Source organism: Schistocerca piceifrons, chromosome 11 (assembly GCF_021461385.2).
Source record: "Schistocerca piceifrons isolate TAMUIC-IGC-003096 chromosome 11, iqSchPice1.1, whole genome shotgun sequence".
Classification (NCBI taxonomy): Eukaryota; Metazoa; Arthropoda; class Insecta; order Orthoptera; family Acrididae; genus Schistocerca; species Schistocerca piceifrons.
The window spans coordinates 123,876,005-123,895,204 of NC_060148.1; the positions used below are offsets into that span (position 1 = coordinate 123,876,005).

General features: G+C 39.1%; 1 protein-coding gene across 1 annotated transcript in view; it reads left to right on the forward strand.

Annotated features, from left to right (window-relative positions):
• LOC124720293 overlaps window positions 1–18,192 on the forward strand; it is a 209,700-nt gene extending 191,508 nt beyond the window's left edge. Inside the window, exon 9 of the mRNA XM_047245607.1 lies at window positions 17,857–18,192. The gene's annotated coding sequence lies outside the window, so the exon portion shown is untranslated. The remainder of the gene's footprint in view (window positions 1–17,856) is intronic.
• The last annotated feature ends 1,008 nt before the right edge of the window (window positions 18,193–19,200 follow it).

Below are 19,200 nucleotides of genomic sequence, written 5' to 3' on the forward strand. Positions count from 1 at the left end.
TCTGTCAGTGTGATCATGTGATGTATCTGACCCCAGGAATGTGTCAATAAAGTTTCCCCTTCCTGGGACAATGAATTTACAGTGTTCTTATTTAAATTTCCAGGAGTGTAGATCAGGAACAATAAGGGCCTAAAACACTTCCTTGGGGAACACTGGATATTATTTATGTTCTACTCGATGGCTTTCCGTCTATTACTACAAATTGTGACATTTCTGACAGGAAATCACGAATCCAGTCGCACAACTGAGGTAATACTCCATCAGTTTGATTAGAAGATGCTTGTGAGGAACGGTGTCAAAAGACTTCTGGAAATCTAAAAATATAGAATTAATTTGACATCCCCTGTCGATAGTACTTATTACTTCATGAGTTTAAAGAGTTAGTTGTGTTTCACAAGAATGATATTTTCTGAATCCGTGCTGACTATATGTCAATAAATCATTTTCTTCGAGTTACTTCAGAATGTTCAAATACAGTATATGTCCTAAAACCCTGCTGCAAATTGACATTATGATATAGACCTGTAATTCAGTGCATTACTCCTACTTCCCGTTTTGGGTATTGGTGTGACTTGAGCAATTTTCCAGTCTTTAGGTACATATCTTTCTGTGAGCGAGTGGTTGTATCTAATTGCTAAATATGGAGCTATTTTATCAGCATACTCTGAAAGGAACTCTGGTAAACAATCTGGACCATAGGCCTTGCCTCTATTAAGTGATTTAAGCTGCTTTGTTACGCCTAGGATATCTACTTCTATGTTTCTCATCTTGGCAGTTGTTATTGATTGAAATTCAGGAATATTTACTTCATCTTCTTTGGTGAAGAAGTTTTGGAAAACCGTGTTTAATACTATGCTTTAGTGGCACTGTCATCAGTGACTTCACCATTGTTATTGCGCAGTGAAGATATTGACTGTGTCTTGCCACTGGTGTGCTTTATGTATGACCAGAATCTCTTTGGCTTTTCTGCCAGATTTCGAGACAGAATTTCATTGAGGAAATTATTAAAAGCATCTCGCATTGATGTACGTGCCATATTTCAAACTTCTGTAAAACTTTGCCAATCTTGGGGATTTTGTGTTCTTTTAAATTTGACATGCTATATTCGTTGCTTCTGCAACAACAGTCTGACCCGTTTTGTGTACCATGGGGGATCAATACCATCACTTATTAATTTATGTGGTATATATCTCTCAATTTCTGTTGATACTATCTCTTTGAAAACATTCCACAACTTTTCTACACTTACATGATCGGATCAGGAGTGAAGACTGTCTCTTAAAAAGGTGTTAAGAGCATTTTTATCAGCTTTTTTAAATAGATATACTTTGCATTTCTTTTTGATGGTTGTAGGTGTTACGGTATTCAGCCTAGCAGCAACTGCTTTGTGGTCGCTAATTCCTGTATTCATCACAACACTCACTATCTATCCAGGATTATTTGTTGCTAAAAGGTCAAGTATGCTTTCACAACCATTTACACTTTGAGTGGGCTCATGAACTAATTTTTCAAAATAATTTTCTGAGAAAGCATTCACTACAATTTCGGATGATGTTTTATGCCTGCCGCTGGCTTTAAACTTATAATTTTTCCAGCATATTGAGGGCAGATTGAAGTCACCACCGACTATAAATGTATGAGTGGGGTACTTATTTGAAATGAGACTCAAGTTTCCTTTGAACTGTTTAGCAACTATGTCTTCTGAGTCGGGGGGTCGGTAAAACGATCCAGTTAATAGTTTATTCCAATTGTCAGGTATAACCTCTACCCATACTATTTCACATGAACTATCTACTTCAATTTCGCTACAAGGCAAACTACCTTTGACAGCAATAAATACTCCACCACCAACTGTGTTTAATCTATCCTTTCTGAACACTGCTAGATCGTTTGAAAAAATTTAGGCTGAACCTATTTCCAGCTTTAACCAGATCTGTACCTACAACTATTTGAGCTTCAGTGCTTTCTATTAGGGCTTGGAACTCTGGTTCTTTCCCAACACAGGTACGACAATTTACAACTACAATACCAATCGTTTCTACAACTACCTTACTGTGTTTTACCTGCCCACTTTCTGACAGATGCCCCTTCTGTGGTTCCGTGAGACCCTCTAACCTAAAAAACCGCTCAGTCCATTCCACATAGCCCCCACTACCCGTGTAGTCGTCTCCTGACCTATTAAGCAGAACCCGGAAACCCACCACCCGATGGTGCAAGTCAAGGAATCTGCAGCCTACACGGTCACAGAACCGCCTGAGCCTCTGGTTCAGACCCTCCACTCAGCTCTGCACCAAAGGACAACAGTCAGTTCTATCAACAATGCTGCAGATGGTGAGCTCCACCTTAATCTTGGGAGCAAGACTGGCAGTCTTTACCATTTCCACTAGCCGCCCGAAACCAGACAGAATTTGATCCGATCCAAAGGGACACACGTCATTGGTACCGACATCAGCCACCACATGCAGTTGGCTGCACCCTGTACTCTTCATGTCATCTGGAAGCACCCGTTCCACATCTGGAATGACTCCCCCCGAATGCACACAGAGTGCACAGTGGCTTCCTTCACCTCCTTGGCAGCCATGTTCCTATGGGGCTCCATTACGCGCCTAACATTGGAGCTCCCAACTACCAGCAAACCCACCCTCTGTGAATTCCCAGACCTTGTGGGCCGAGAAGCTTCCTCTGGAATGGGGTGGACGACTGCATTCGGTTCAGAGACATCGTCAGCCACAGATAATGCCCGAAACCTGTTCACCAAACGAACCTGGGAGGTCCTACAATTGGCCCCATGGAAAGTTTTTTGCTGCCTGCTAGACTTTGGAATGATCTCCCACTTGACCACGGGTGAGGAGTCAACCTCAGTGCAGGTAGTGCCCGGGGAGGTCACTGCAGTGGTCCAATTGGAGGACATGTAGGATGTGCTCGACGTCCCTTGCATCCCCACATCCAAACCCCCTCAGTGACACCCCTTGGCAGCAGTCTCAAGCTGTGTGATGGAAGCCAACGCAGCCTGAAGCTGTGAGCGAGGGTCACCAGCTCAGCTCGAATATATATCTCTCTGTATCTGAAAGTCTAATAATACTTGGTACTTTATAAGTTTGCTACTCTCTCCTGTGGTACCTATAACCTTAACACCGGCCACTGACATATTTCCAGTTTGTGCCTGGTTATTTCAAGAAAAGCATTTGAAACAGTAGTTATTTGCATTCCTGTATCCAAAAGTACAAACATTTCCTGTCCATGTACTGCAATGGGAATGATGGTTTGCACCCTAGTATCCTCCCTCCGGTCTTCTTCATTTTCCCATAATAAATCCTTTCAACAGCAAGGCCTTGCTGTGATATCTGATCCATCTTTATAGTGAAAGTATTATCTGGAGGTTTCATTCTCCATTTCAACCATCCTGCTCTGCTTTCTCTCATAGCTCAATGACTACATATTCTGAGACTCATCCTCTTCTACAGTGTCATTTTGGTTATGCCCATCCACCATGGTATCAGAAACTTCCTCGCCTACTACATCTTCATTGTTTTCCTGATGGATTTTGGTTTTATTTTCTTTAGCTCAAATTGACACTACAAATTTTACTGTTAGAGTGTATATTTCTCACAGTTGTTCATCTTTCTCTGTTTACAATTCATCAGAATCATACATATCTTGCTAGTCTTAAAAGATGCTGTCTAATGATACTGATTTTGACCAATTTCTTGTTCTTCTTACCCCATCTGTTCTCTGAACAGTTTGCACAGGTTTAAAACAATTGCATCCACTTCTTTGTCAGGAAAAATGACCTCCTCATTGCAGCTGCTCAAATCTTCCTTGTTTTCCTGCAAATTTTCTAATCTATGTAGGATGTCTACGATAGTACGTCAGTTGTATAAATTCCAACAGTTTCGGGATACCTCATCTTTTTTCTGTCAGATCTCTTGTTTTCTTGGTTATGCATGACTGCTATCACTATTGCCTATTGAAATTGACATGGCTCTCTATTATTTGCAGGTTTGAGTCAGAATTTGTCTCTTCTATGGAAGTTGCTGAATTCTTAGCAGGCTGCTTCTCCAGCTGTTGAGCGTATTGAATGAAAGAGATAATCTCTTAATATGCATGCATGTCAGTATCATCCTTCCCCTTACTGCCTTCCTCTTCCTTCATGATTTATCTTCATCGCAATTCATCGACTTGTTAACTAATATCTATGCAGATCTTAATTTTCCAGTTCATCTTGCACCCTGTTACCAGTTAAGTTTCCCCTTCCTGGTGGTATCAATCTCCTCAGCCTTCTCTAACTGTTCCTCTCATCATATTTGTTTGTGGCTGATTGTTATTAGCTCATTCAGGGACATTCCTGAATCCTCTTCGATTGCGAGTTTTGCGCTCTATATTCTCGCTCTCCACTTTTCCAGAAAGTCTTCAAAATTATGATCGTTACATCCTACATGTTGTTGTTGTTGTTGTTGTTGTTGTGGTCTTCAGTCCTGAGACTGGTTTGATGCAGCTCTCCATGCTACTCTATCCTGTGCAAGCTTCTTCATCTCCCAGTATCTAGTGCAACCTACATCCTTCTGAATCTGCTTAGTGTATTCATCTCTTGGTCTCCCTCTACGATTTTTACCCTCCACACCGCCCTCCAATGCTAAATTTGTGATTCCTTGATGCCTCAAAACATGTCCTACCAACCGATCCCTTCTTCTAGGCAAGTTGTGCCACAAACTTCTCTTCTCCCCAATCCTATTCAATACCTCCTCATTAGTTACGTGATCTACCCACCTTATATTCAGCATTCTTCTGTAGCACCACATTTCGAAAGCTTCTATTCTCTTCTTGTCCAAACTAGTTATCGTCCATGTTTCACTTCCATACATGGCTACACTCCATACAAATACTTTCAGAAACGACTTCCTGACACTTCAATCTATACTCGATGTTAACAAATTCCTCTTCTTGAGAAACGCTTTCCTTGCCATTGCCAGTCTACATTTTATATCCTCTCTACTTCGACCATCATCGGTTATTTTACTCCCTAAATAGCAAAACTCCTTTACTACTTTAAGTGTCTCATTTCCTAATCTAATTCCCTCAGCATCACCCGACTTAATTTGACTACATTCCATTATCCTCGTTTTGCTTTTGTTGATGTTCATCTTATACCCTCCTTTCAAGACACTGTCCATTCCGTTCAACTGCTCTTCCAAGTCCTTTGCTGTCTCTGACAGAATTACAATGTCATCGGCAAACCTCAAAGTTTTTACTTCTTCTCCATGAATTTTAATACCTACTCTGAATTTTTCTTTTGTTTCCTTTACTGCTTGCTCAATATACAGATTGAATAACATCGGGGAGAGGCTACAACCCTGTCTTACTCCTTTCCCAACCACTGCTTCCCTTTCATGCCCCTCGACTCTTACAACTGCCATCTGGTTTCTGTACAAACTGTAAATAGCCATTTGCTCCCTGTATTTTACCCCTGCCACCTTCAGAATTTGAAAGAGAGTATTCCAGTTAACATCCTACATATGGCTTGGAATCGGCTGGCAGCTTCTTCTCGAGTTCTCAGGCTATCTCAGATTTGGCCCTTCTGCTTTTTAAATACGCCAAGCTCTTAAACTCTGATTCGCAACATTCCTTCATAGATCCTCATCCATGTTTTGGCATTCTGGCGATGATAAGCTCTCACCACAATTGGACTTGTTTCTGGACAGACTAAAACTATTCCAGAAACTTACTCTTAAATACAGAGAATGGAAAATTCTCCACATCCAAATTCAGTCCCCATCACTTAGCATTTCCTGCTAACAAATTAATTACTTAATTTGTCCTTTCTCTGCCTGACATTGTGGGTAACACATACAGCAAGGTGGCGCAGTGGTTAGCGCACTGGACTCTCATTCAGGAGGACGGCGGTTCAATCCCCCCTCTGTTCATCCTGATTTAGGTTTTCCATGATTTCCCTAAATCACTCCAGGCAAATGCCAGGATGGTTCCTTTGAAAGGGCATGGCTGACATCCTTCCCCATCCTTCCCTAATGCGATGAGACCGATGACCTTGCTGTCTGGTCTCCTCCCCAAACAACCCAACCCAACATACAGTTTTTGATGAAGTCGGTAGGATGCCAACCTCCCTGTTTTTTCTGAGGGCCAAACTTACCCTCTTTACTTAAAATCCCAGAATTCTTTGTTACAAATGGTATGTAACTACTCGGTGTCTGATTCTGTACCTGCAAATGTACCAATTCCATCTCAGTATGAATTGTTGGGGATTCTTGCTATTGAATGCAAGAATCCATGTTCTCTAGTATACTCTTCATTGTGTTGCATAATGCTTCCAGTCTGGCTTGTCTTTCGTCCAAAATTTCAGTCCTAACTGTGGGTTCAGTAACTTGCAGCAGTCCTTCTATAACAGGTTCTACCTCTCCTTCTACTCTCTAAGTTTCCAAATCAAATCTTTCTTTGATATTGGCAATTTTTGTCTGAATTTTAGTTACATTAGTCTTCATATTGTTTACCAGTTGGCTTACGTCAGTTATGCATCTCCAAATTTGTATCAATCTTGCCTGAAAGATTTCAATCCAAATTGGATATCATGGGCCCTGTTTTGATATACTCGGTTTTCAGTTGAATATCAATTTTATCTTTCAGTTTAGTCATCTTTGTTTTCTTTTCTGTCAATTTTGTATCCAGGCCAGTATTTATTTTACACTCTAATTGCATCATAGTAGTCTTCATGTTAGTTTCCAGCTGGTTTGCTTTATTTTTGAAACCTACACTCACATTGTTCATATCGGTGGTAATACCTGTAGCCATATCGTTATTCGAGTCACTATATGATTTAACAAAGTCACTAAATCAACACCGATATCCATCTGCATCACCTCCACTGTCACATATGGTTCAGTTTTAATTTTTACTTGACTGAAATCCTGTTCCATTTTTATAATCAGCGTAAATATTCTTAATGGATTGTCTAATCCATGTATGTCATTACATCCACTAGCAAAAAATATTTCTGTTGGCACTGCTGGTAACACTATGCAAGAACTGTCTTCTAAATTGTTGTTCTGTCTTACACTGCCTTCTGACATCTTGTGATCGAAAGGCAATTCCTCGTCTGGTACATTAGGACCTGACATCATCTTGTGCTGCTCTCATTTGTGCCTATCTAAAATTTTCATGCAGTGAAGTACAAACTGTACACATAATGTTCACCTGTACAACTGTTCTAAATGTTTGGTTTCCTATTATTATACAGGTTATCGCATGGACTTAACAATTTTCTACCTGTTTTACAATGCTAAAATTACAAAACTGAAGGTTATGTAAATTACCATTTTACTGCAGCAATTCACAAATTTTAAAAATCCTGTCACGCAGTTGACAGGTGCAATGGTATAAAAATTATTTGCTAATATAATTAAATTTGGGGTGCCAACAGTTGAAACCTGAATTACAAACCCAAATCACATTGCTTGTGCGTTATTATTCTAATGTCACTTCCATCCCTGTAATGTCAAGTGCAACTGACTCTCTTTACCCCTAGTGTCACCACTCGACTTTATCACTCACATTGACAAAATTTAGTGAATGATTCCAATTTTACTGTGGTAACTTTGCTGGAATTGGCAGCCATGTACTACTTCTACACCAGCATATTTGGAAAAATTTTTTGCTGCCATGACTGGTCACGTGGGATTCGTTCATATAACTGCTGGCTGCCAAGAAGCTGGCAGCTTTCTACTAGCTATTATGCTGTCACTTCACTCAGTTGAGCATTAGTGAAACACTACACACAATGTTCACCTGTTCTCAAACACAATTACTAAACAATAAACAATCCTAGGTAGAACACTGCCTTACATTTCATACAAAGTCACACTTCCTATCGATTTAGAATCCCAGTTGGCGGCCATAACAGCAGACAGCCTAAGCAAATTTTGAAGAGAGCATTGATCACTTACCAAGAGATATCCCGTGTGGAGAACTAACTAATTCAATGAAGATCGGTCTCCAGCTCTAGAGGAGCAAATTTTGTTTCCCGTTTGAATTAAATTTAACAACTTTAGATGAGTCACTTGCAAGAATGAAATTTTATTTCTCTGTAAACTCAGAACTGAAATTTTAATATTCTTAGCACACTTGCTACTGTTGTTGTTGTTGTGGTCTTCAGTCCTGAGACTGGTATGATGCAGCTCTCCATGCTACTCTAACCTGTGCAAGCTCCTTCATCTCCCAGTACTTACTGCAACCTACATCCTTCTGAATCTGCTTATTGTATTCATCTCTTGGTCTCCCTCTACAATTTTTACCCTCCACACTACCCTCCAATGCTAAATTTGTGATCCCTTGATGCCTCAGAACATGTCCTATCAACTGGTCCCTTCTTCTTTTCAAGTTGTGCCACAAACTCCTCTTCTCCCCTATTCTATTCAATACCTCCTCATTAGTCATGTGATCTACCCATCTAATCTTCAGCATTCTTGTGTAGCACCACATTTCAAAAACTTTTATTCTCTTCTTGTCCAAACTATTTATCGTCCAAGTTTCACTTTTATGCATGGCTACACTCCATACAAATACTTTCAGAAAAAACTTCCTGACACTTAAATTTCTACTTGATGTTAACAAATTTCTCTTCTTCAGAAACACTTTCCTTGCCATTGCCAGTCTACATTTTATATGCTCTCTACTTCAACCGTCATCAGTTATTTTGCTCCACAAATAGCAAAACTCCTTTACTACTTTAAGTGTCTCATTTCCTAATCTAATTCCCTCAGCATCACCCGACTTAATTTGACTACATTCCATTATCCTCATTTTGCTTTTGTTGGTGTTCATCTTATATCCTCCTTTCAAGACACTGTCCATTCTGTTCAACTCCTCTTCCAAGTCCTTTGATGTTTCTGACAGAATTACAATGTCATCAGCAAACCTCAAAGTTTTTGTTTCTTCTCCATGGATTTTAATACCTATTCCGAATTTTTCTTTTGTTTCCTTTACTGCTTGCTCAATATACAGATTGAATAATGTCAGGGAGAGGTTACAAACCTGTCTCACTCCCTTCCCAAATGCTGCTTCCCTTTCATGCACCTCGGCTCTTATAACTGCCATCTGGTTTCTGTACAAATTGTAAATAGCCTTTTGTTCCCTGTATTTTACCTCTGCCACCTTTAGAATTTGAAAGAGAGTATTCCAGTCAACATTGTCAAAAGCTTTCTCTAAGTCTACAAATGCTAGAAACGTAGGTTTTCCTTTCCTTAATCTATTTTCTAAGATACGTCGTATAGGGTTAGTATTGCCTCACGTGTTCCAACATTTCTATGGAATCCAAACTGATCTTCCCCGAGGTCAGCTTCTACCAATTTTTCCATTCGTCTGAAAAAAATTTGTGTTAGTATTTTGCAGCTGTGACTTATTAAACTGATAGTTCGGTAATTTTCACATCTGTCAACACCTGCTTTCTTTGGGATTGGAATTATTATATTCTTCTTGAAGTCTGAGGATATTTCACCTGTCTCATACATCTTGCTCACCAGATGGTAGAGTTTTGTCATGACTGGCTCTCTTAAGGCTGTCAGTAGTTCCAATGGAATGTCATCTACTCCCAGGGCCTTGTTTCGACTCAGGTCTTTCAGTGCTCTGTCAAACTCTTCACGCAGTATCATATCTCCCATTTCATTTTCATCTACAACCTCTTCCGTTTCCATAATATTGTCCTCAAGTACATTGCCCTTGTATAGACCCTCTATATACTCCTTCCACCTTTCTGCTTTTCCTTGTTTGCTTAGAACTGGGCCTCCATCTGAACCCTTGATATTCATACAAGTGGCTCTCTTTTCTCCAAAGGCCTCTTTAATTTTCCTGTAGGCAGTATCTATCTTACCCCTAATGAGATAAGCCTCTACATCCTTACATTTGTCCTCTAGCCATCCCTGCTTAGCCATTTTGCACTTCCTGTCAATCTCATTTTTGAGACGTTTGTATTCCTTTTTGCGTGCTTCATTTACTGCATTTTTGTATTTTCTCCTTTCATCAATTAAATTCAATATTTCTTCTGTTACCCAAGGATTTCTACTAGCCTTCGTCTTTTTACCTACTTGATCCTCTGCTGCCTTCACTATTTCATCCCTCATAGCTACCCATTCTTCTCCTACTGTATTTCTTTCCCCCATTCCAGTCAATTTCTTCCTTATGCTCTCCCTGAAACTCCGTACAAGCTCTGGTTTAGTCAGTTTATCCAGGTCCCATCTCCTTAGATCCCAACATTTTGCAGTTTCTTCAGTTTTAATCTGCAGTTCATGACGAATAGATTGTGGTCAGAGTCCACATCTGTCCCTGGAAATGTCTTCCAATTTAAAACCTGGTTCCTAAATCTCTGTCTTACCATTATATAATCTATCTGATACCTTCTAGTATCTCCAGGATTCTTCCATTTATACAACCTTCTTTTATGATTCTTGAACCAATTCTACCAGACAGCTTCCTCTTTCATTTCTTACCCCAATTCATATTCACCTACTATGTTTCCTTCTCTTCCTTTTCCTACTCTCGAATTCCAGTAACTCATGACTATTAAATTTTCATCTCCCTTCACTACCTGAATAATTTCTTTTATCTCATCATACATTTCATCAATTTCTTCATCATCTGCAGAGCTAGTTGGCATATAAACTTGTACTACTGTAGTAGGCATGGGCTTCGTGTCTATCTTGGCGACAACAGTGCCTTCGCTGTGCTGTTTGTAGTAGCTTACCCGCATTCCTGTTGCTTTATTCATTATTAAACCTACTCCCGCATTACCCCTATTTGATTTTGTATTTATAACCCTGTATTCACCTGACCAAAAGTCTTGTTCCTCCTGCCACCAAACTTCACTAATTCCCACTATATCTAACTTTAACCTATCCATTTCCCTTTTTAAATTTTCTAACCTACCTGCCCGATTAATGGATCTGACATTCCACGCTCCGATCCGTAGAATGCCAGTTTTCTTTCTCCTGATAACGACATCCTCCTGAGTAGTCCCCGCCCGGAGATCCGAATGGGGGACTATTTTACCTCCGGAATATTTTACCCAAGAGGACGCAATCATCATTTATCTATACAGCAAAGCTGCATGCCCTCGGGAAAAAATTACGGCCGTAGTTTCCCCTTGCTTTCAGCCATTCACAGTACCAGCACAGCAAGGCCGTTTTGGTTAGTGTTACAAGGCCAGATCAGTCCATCATCCAGACTGTTGCCCCTACAACTACTGAAAAGGGTGCTGCCCCTCTTCAGGAACCACACATTTGTCTGGCCTCTCAACAGATACCCCTCCATTGTGGTTGCACCTATGGTATGGCCATCTGTATTGCTGAGGCACACAAGCCTTCCCACACCAACAGCAAGGTCCATGGTTCATGGAATAATATTGTTGACTGAAATGAACTGAATTTATTTTGACTTTAAGTATTTCTTTGCAAGAACTTTTGTAATTCAGTGACAGATAATTTTAAACAAATGACCTATAAACAGGTGACCCTATTGTCTTTGCACTAATACTGCTGCTCTAAAGTAGCATACAGCATCATAATGTAACATTGGATAAGACGACAAGTTTTTTGCTTTATACTGTGCTACAAGAAAACTTGAATAGTAATACTGATATTTAAATTCAATTTACTTTAAGAAAGAGGAATGCTGCTTAAGGCAAAATAACTTTACAAGAATTCCAATAACTAGTTCCATATTACTACTAAATTGATCAAAAATTGAAATTATTGACTGGTAGTTTTCTGCATAGATTTGAAATAATTTTCAGATTATAAAAATTATTAACAAAAGTCTCATAACTTTCCTTCTTTTGTTACAAATTGAGATGCCATGGTGGCAGGATGATGTCTTCATGTCTCTATTCTGGTAGCCATTGTTAATGCTTTCCTTTGTGCATTTCTACACCATTACACATTGGTTTGGCACATGCAAATTTACCATCAGTTCAGTTAGACATTCCTGCAAATCAAGTATTTACATAACTGAGACAATTTTCCTATGATCCAACCCAGCTATCTTCAGTCTTGATACCACTAACATTTAAATAAATGCTATAGGAACTGTTACACAGAATGGCTCTCTCTCATGTTCACACATATGCATCTACCACAACTCTCCAATGTCTGACCACTGACCAATCCCCACCTTTGTTTGTGCTTTTTGCACATTGCCCTGCCCATGTGCAAGGCCACTCAACCATAATGCTTGTACCTGTTTGCTTCCACACTGGATGCAACAGCAACTCTTCTTTGTCAGCATAACAGATCATGTACCATTTTGAGCTCTTCGAATGGTCAACTGTATCAGGCAGGTCACTTACCTACGTTGAGGTGACCAACTTAATCCCACAACTCCTCTCCCTCCCCCTCCCATTTTTCTCCTGTGTTGGCATTTAAGTGCTCCCTCCGCTGCCACCACCACCACTACCACCACCACCACCACCACCACCACCACCACCACCACCACCTCTCCCCTCGTAGGGAAGTACTATGTTGTCTGGTAGGGGTGTTCTAATGGAATAGCTCTAGTCCAGACTTTCCCCCCAATCTCATGGATTCACTGCAATGGTCACTACACAATGATTTTTATCGTAGTGGCCACTTTCCAAAGTTCCTGATACTTCTTCGTCAGCATAACAGATCATGTACCATTTGGATATCTTTGAATGGTCAACTGGCACTTGCATATTTCTGCTACCACTTCATGCCCTCTCTGTCATATAGCACCAATGATGTTCTGAGTGACGTGTCCTAACCTATCGTCTGCTTTCCAGGAACTGCTATTCCCATTTCTACAGGCCCTTACTGCCACCGGGCAGTGGTTGACCAAAGACACTGCAGCAACAATTCAGGATCATTTAAGGGCACTGCGTGTCTCAAGTGACATCATTCAGAGACCACACTCATCAGTTTGAAGTGACTGCACACAAGCCTCACAGTCTAATTAAGCACAGCAAGGAGGAATGCTGGGAGCACCATATATGCACCTTGGGAATGTATGTCTTAATTCTCTGTGTACAGACCAAGCTCCATAGTCTTCTGGGCCTCCAATGATTAACAACTGGTGTCAGTTCTTGCTGAACGCCTTGCAACCCATTCTGTATCAGCATCTGTGAGCTCTAGCTCTTCTTACCCAACTACCTTATGACTGCATAATGGGAAAGTTGAAGATATATCCCTATTGTTCACCCTCACCACTCAGAATCATATAAAAATCTTTCACTGACTGTGAACTTCCCAATTCTAACCAGACAAAACCCCACATCCATCAACATCTACTGGCCAATTAGCCTCACCAACATGCTCTGCAAATTGGTTGAAAAGATTATAGCACGATGGTTTTTGTTGAGTTTTCCGTTGTCCCCTGTCAGTGTAATTTCTGGAAGGGACAATCCACAAATGACCATTTGATTAGATGGGAAGCAGCAGTCAGAAACGCTTTTTTTAATGCCAACTCCTCATTGCAGTCTTCTTTTTATGTACGTAAGGTGTAGGACACCACTTGGAATCATCACATTTTACTTACTGTCCATAACAGGTGATTTTGGGGGCTCCATATTGATTTTTTTTGTTGGTTTGTTCATGTCAGGGTTGATATATCACTCAGCTTCCCACAGATTTAAGAGAACAGTGTCCTTCAGGGCTCCATGCTGAGTGTGACACTCTTCCTCATTGCTGTCATTAGGCTAGTCGCGTCTGTCAGACCAGTGGTGTGCGCTGTATGTTAATGGTTTTTGCATTTGGTGTAATTCACAATGTGTCGCCTTGGCCAATCACCAGCTCCATGTGGCTCCGCTTTGAACTTTTCCTGTAGCTTCCAGTTCTCTCCCGAGGAAACACTGTTTGTACACTCAGGTGGTTTTGAATTGAATTTTATTTGATCCTGTAACATTACATTGTGTACAGTAAATGTACATATAATATAGGACATGTCAAAATATTAACATTCTTTATCACTTAGTTTTCTACAGCTTTAGCTTACATTTTTACATCACTGATAATGAATAACAATATATACAAATTTAATGGCATAAGTATTCTGCAACACTGTAAAACTCTTTTTCAATGAGATAGTCTTTAAGTTTCTTTGGAAAGTCTTTGTGAAGTACACTATCTTGCAGGTTTTTGGGCAGACTTCTTAGTAGTCTGATACCAGAGTACTGGGGTCCTTTTTAGCATTGCCAGTCGGTGGGGTATGCTCCGTACTTCGTTCTTCCTTCTTGTATTGTGGGTGTGTACACTAGCATTTGTAATCCAGTCCTCACTACCTTTTGTGATGTACATTATTGTTTTGTATATATAAAATGATGAAAAAGTTAAGATACCTAAATTCTTGAAACAGTTTCTGCACGTTTCAGAGGTCTTTCTTCTTAAAATGGTCCTAATTGCTTTTTTTTTTGTCAAGTGAACACTCATTTTGTCTCTTGTTTGTTTGAGTTTCCCCACACAGTCACTCCATACTGTAAGTATGCTTCGAAAAGTCCATGGTACACTGTACACAGAATGTTCTTGTCTGAATACTGTGATAGCTGCATCATTAAGAATATGACAGAGCTCAGTTTCTTACAGACATTATTAATATGTTTTTTCCATTTCAGTTCATTATCCACAAGAAAACCTAAGAATCTAGCAGATTCTCCTTCTTCCAGCCGTGTTCCATCAACCTCTAAATCCATGTCTACAGCCTTTTCCTTGTTTTTAAACACTGCATACATAGTCTTTTTTAGATTTATACCCAGTTCATTTTCCAACAGCCATTGAGCTGTGACATTTGCAGATATGTATGCTCTTCTCTCAAGCTGTTCCATATTTTGGTCACTATTTAGTATTGTCATGTCATCAGCATACAATATTTTCTTTTCTTCCTCCTCAACACCTATATCATTAACAAACACATTAAATAACAATGGCCCCATTACCGAACCCTGGGGCACTCCATATTTGATGGATTTGGTTTCTGATTGGTATGAGTTTCCTAATGATATATACTGCTTGTGGTTGCACAAGTATGATTTTATCCATTCACCTGGTTGCCCCCAAATGCCATAGTTGCTTAATTTTTGTATCAGCATTTCATGGTCTGTGGTGTCAAATGCCTTTGAAAGATCCAGAAACATTGCAGAGACAACCTTTTTCTCATCTAAGGACTGTAAAATGTATTCTGTTAGACTGGCAATTGCTGATTCTGTAGATTTACCCTTTCTGAAACCATGTTGTGATGGTATGAGAATGTTATGTTTGTCCAAATAGTTAACTAATCTGGTATACATAAGCATTTCTAGGATTTTTGAGTAACCTGATATCAGTGAAACTGGTCTGTAGTTGTTGGGATCATCCTTATACCCTTTCTTGTACACTGGCACTACCTTGGTTATCTTCAGTTTTCTGCAAAAATTGCATCTCTGAAAGAACAGTTTGCTATGTTCAGCAGTGGTGTTATTATCTCCTCACATACCAGCTTTATTACATGATTTGATATTTCATCATCACCAGCTGATTTCTTGGACTTCAGTTTCTGTATAGTTTTCCACAATTCATCTTCCGTGACTGGTCTTAAGAACATAGTCCTGCATGATCTTTTTTGGTACCTTAATACCCTTCTGTTTTTGACTATTTCTTTCAAATTTTAAGTTTTCTACTACACTGATATAGTTATTATTCAGTATGTTTGCCATTTCCATACCATCTGTGATCACTGTGTTGTCTATTTTAATTCACCTAATACCTTCCTCTTTGTTTGACCCATCTTTTTTCTTTCTTTCAGCATTGATTGCATTCCAAGCTGCCTTTGCCTTGTTTTTTGAGTTCACTATAGTGGTGTCAATTGCTCTTGCTTTGGCTTCTCTTATTGTTTTTCTATACTTCTTTTTTAACATTTTATAGTTTTCAGCTTTACCCATTCATCTCACATCCTGAAGCTTCCTTCCCTGTTCTAGCGTTTCACTGGTAATCCACTGTGTTTAATCTTGCTGCCTTTCTTGTCTCTTTACTTTGGGAAATGCTACATTAAAATTGTACTTAATTGTTGAATTACCAGTTGGAATATGCCTGGAGCGAGGCTCTCTGATGGGAGTTCCTAACACTGTAAGAATGTGTATTCCATATTTTCCTGCATCCCTGTTGATGTTGAACCTCAGATGCACACATTTTCCCTCCCTATCAAAAAATCAGTAATAAGAATTCTGTCTGGACGAAAATGCTTTAACATCTTGGGCTAAGTGACTACATTAACTATAAACTGTATTGTCAGACTGTTGTAGGTGAATATTTTGTTGATAATTATGTTCTAACTTATGTTTATCTATGATGTTATCATGTTCAAAAAGAATGTTTCAGGAGTGCTACAAACTTAAATTCCATTCTAATCCAAATTAATTAATCACATATTATGTTAACCATAAGATTACTGTTTTAGTAAAACAGAAAGTATCTGCAACATGAGTCAGCCCAAAACTTCACAAATTGTTAAGATATTGTGTACTTTTGATCTAGAAGGGAGAGAGTGTACATGAAGTCTTGTATTGTAAACAAATAGCATTTTAGAGCTACCGTAAACAACAACGAGTTAAAAAATTATTCAGTCCCACCCAGTAAACACTCAAATTATGTAGTCACAAAGAAACTTAAAATTATGTCAGGTGAAGCAGGAAACTGTAGGAAAACTAATGAAGTGACAACAATGTATCAGTGAGTGGGAAACATGAACACTCACAGATTGTTTTTATGTATTATTAATAATATAAAGTGTTGAATCCAGAAAATTATCCCTGGAAGGAAATTGTATAGAAAAACCAAAAAAGTGAGCTCAAAATGACATGAAAAAATTTAATCAGTGAATCTGTTTAGTGCTAGTTCAATGCCAGCCCCTGCTATTGTGAAAGGAGAAGCATGTTGTTGGCTGACAATCATAACAAAATGTGAACATGCACAAAGTTTTTCACTCTTGTAATGGACTATATGCTGCATAGTACACTAATTAGCAAAATAACATGGGGTTTGATGACAACAAGTCCTAAAATAATAAAAGTAGCTTGAAATGAGATTTACACTCTGCACTGACTTGTTAGGATATGAATGCCACAAAACGGATGGACTGGCTGTAGTGGAGTAGTGGTTATTAATTCACCATGATACTCACCCACCTTTTCATTCCTCTTTCATCTCTCAAATAACCGATGACATTTCTACTGGATGAATAGCCTACCACATCACTGTGCCTTCACATTTCGTTCCATTTATCCAGTGCATCAGTTTATCAAATGACTGAATGATCTTACAGTTTTTTAAAGTCATCTTCCTTGTCTCTGTAAATATTTGTAATCATGCAAAGGGCAGGTAATACATGATTTTATGCATGACTGTTACATGCTTGGTGCAAGAGTGCGGACATGCAGAATGTGGAGAAATGTATTTCCTATTTACACACATGTGAAAGGTCTGAATGTATCTCTCAACTAGAATATCAGTGGGATCTGATGGGATAAATGAGCAAAAAGTGAATGGAACAAGAGGGTAGAAGTAGGCAGAGGACATTTGTAACAGAAATTGGGGCTGTGTACGATGGCGGTCACCATTTTTGATTGCTCCAGCTTTAGTAGTGTCTGTAGCTATTATGTATCTGTATGCTCCTTAACACACCATCTGTGTGATAGTAGATTGTCGTCACCCGTAGTTATTAACAAATTATTGAACTAAAAGCTTTCCCCGTCTGTATTTTTAATTTATTTTAAAATGTTTTGTATGTATCATTATTTGTGATGATGTAATGTAGGCGACTGATTTATGTTTGAATGCAGTTGATTTGCATTTTTTAATTATTTAATTATTTTTACAGGCTGTGAAAAGCAACAGAGTACAAAGTGCAGATGACAAGAAAAAATGTGAGATGTTGAACAATCCAGGGGCAGTATCACCAAAAAGCATAAGAAATGCAGTCAACTCAAAACAAAAGAAAGAATTAGTTGACAGAAATGTAAAGAAAAGTAAAAAAGAATGACAGTCATCTCTACCTGGCTCAGACAAAGATGTGAATAGTGATTCTTTAGATGGCAATAACTGTCTAAATAATAAATTTGAAAACCCAATTCATTTTAGAAATTCAGAAAGGAGAGTTCTAAAGAGTAGAAACAAACAAATCAGTGAACAAAAAGGAGGTTCTAATGATATAATGTATGAGAACAAGAATGATGGTGTTTGTAAGAATGAAGTTTCTTGTAGTATCCAATCAAGTAATAAAATAAATTATGGAAAATTAAAGCCAAATAGTACAGTCTCAGTACTAGGCAAAGATAGTAAAGAATCCACCAATGATGAAAATAGTAAGTGCACCACCGAGAAAACTGAAAATATGAAAACAAGTGATATGAGCAATGATTTTACAGGTAAGATGATTATTTCAGTATCCCAATTTAAAGAATGTAAAACGTACACTGGTGTCCAAAATTAAAGCAGCAAACTGTTATGTCCCCAACCTGTGTCCAGTTCACAACATAATCATACAAACTGTCAAACAGATGTCCGTACGATCATGTTCTACATATAAGATGGCATTCCAGTCAACTGACAACTGTGCCAATGGTGATGTCAGGGCACCTATCAAAAAAGGTAGTGTCTGCCAGGTAGCCCAACAGCCACAATAGCTTTGTACACAGTCACAGATGGTGCAGAGAAGATGTTTACCAGACACTCTGCAGTGGTGGGCCATAGAAAGAAGGGAAACAGGACAGCAGGAAACCGATTTGGACCAATGGCATAATGTGAATCGTTCTGTCATTTCTCGGATTTGCTGACAGTTTATAGAAACCAAAACTGTATCCCAAAGACCAGGGCATGGCCGACCATGTGTGACTTCAGGAGAGGCCATCAGGGTATGAAACTGAACAACAACTTTAACTGTCAGGGCGGGTACTGTCTTAGGGTTAAGAGACTATACAGGAATTTGCTGAATTACTTACGTCTCGTTGTGCAGAAACAGAGTCCTAGCAGGATCCACTCAGCTGTTGTCGCAAAAGCCGATGGAGGTTATCATCCTAAACTTGTATTTTTATTCAAAATTAACCCAGCAAAAATACCGTGAGTGTCCTAAATTCCGTTTCCAGTTGTAACAAAATTTTCGATCTAGAGCTGTTTTGGAGGCTTTTTCTTCTGTTACATGCCATCTTAGTTGTTCCTTTATCTC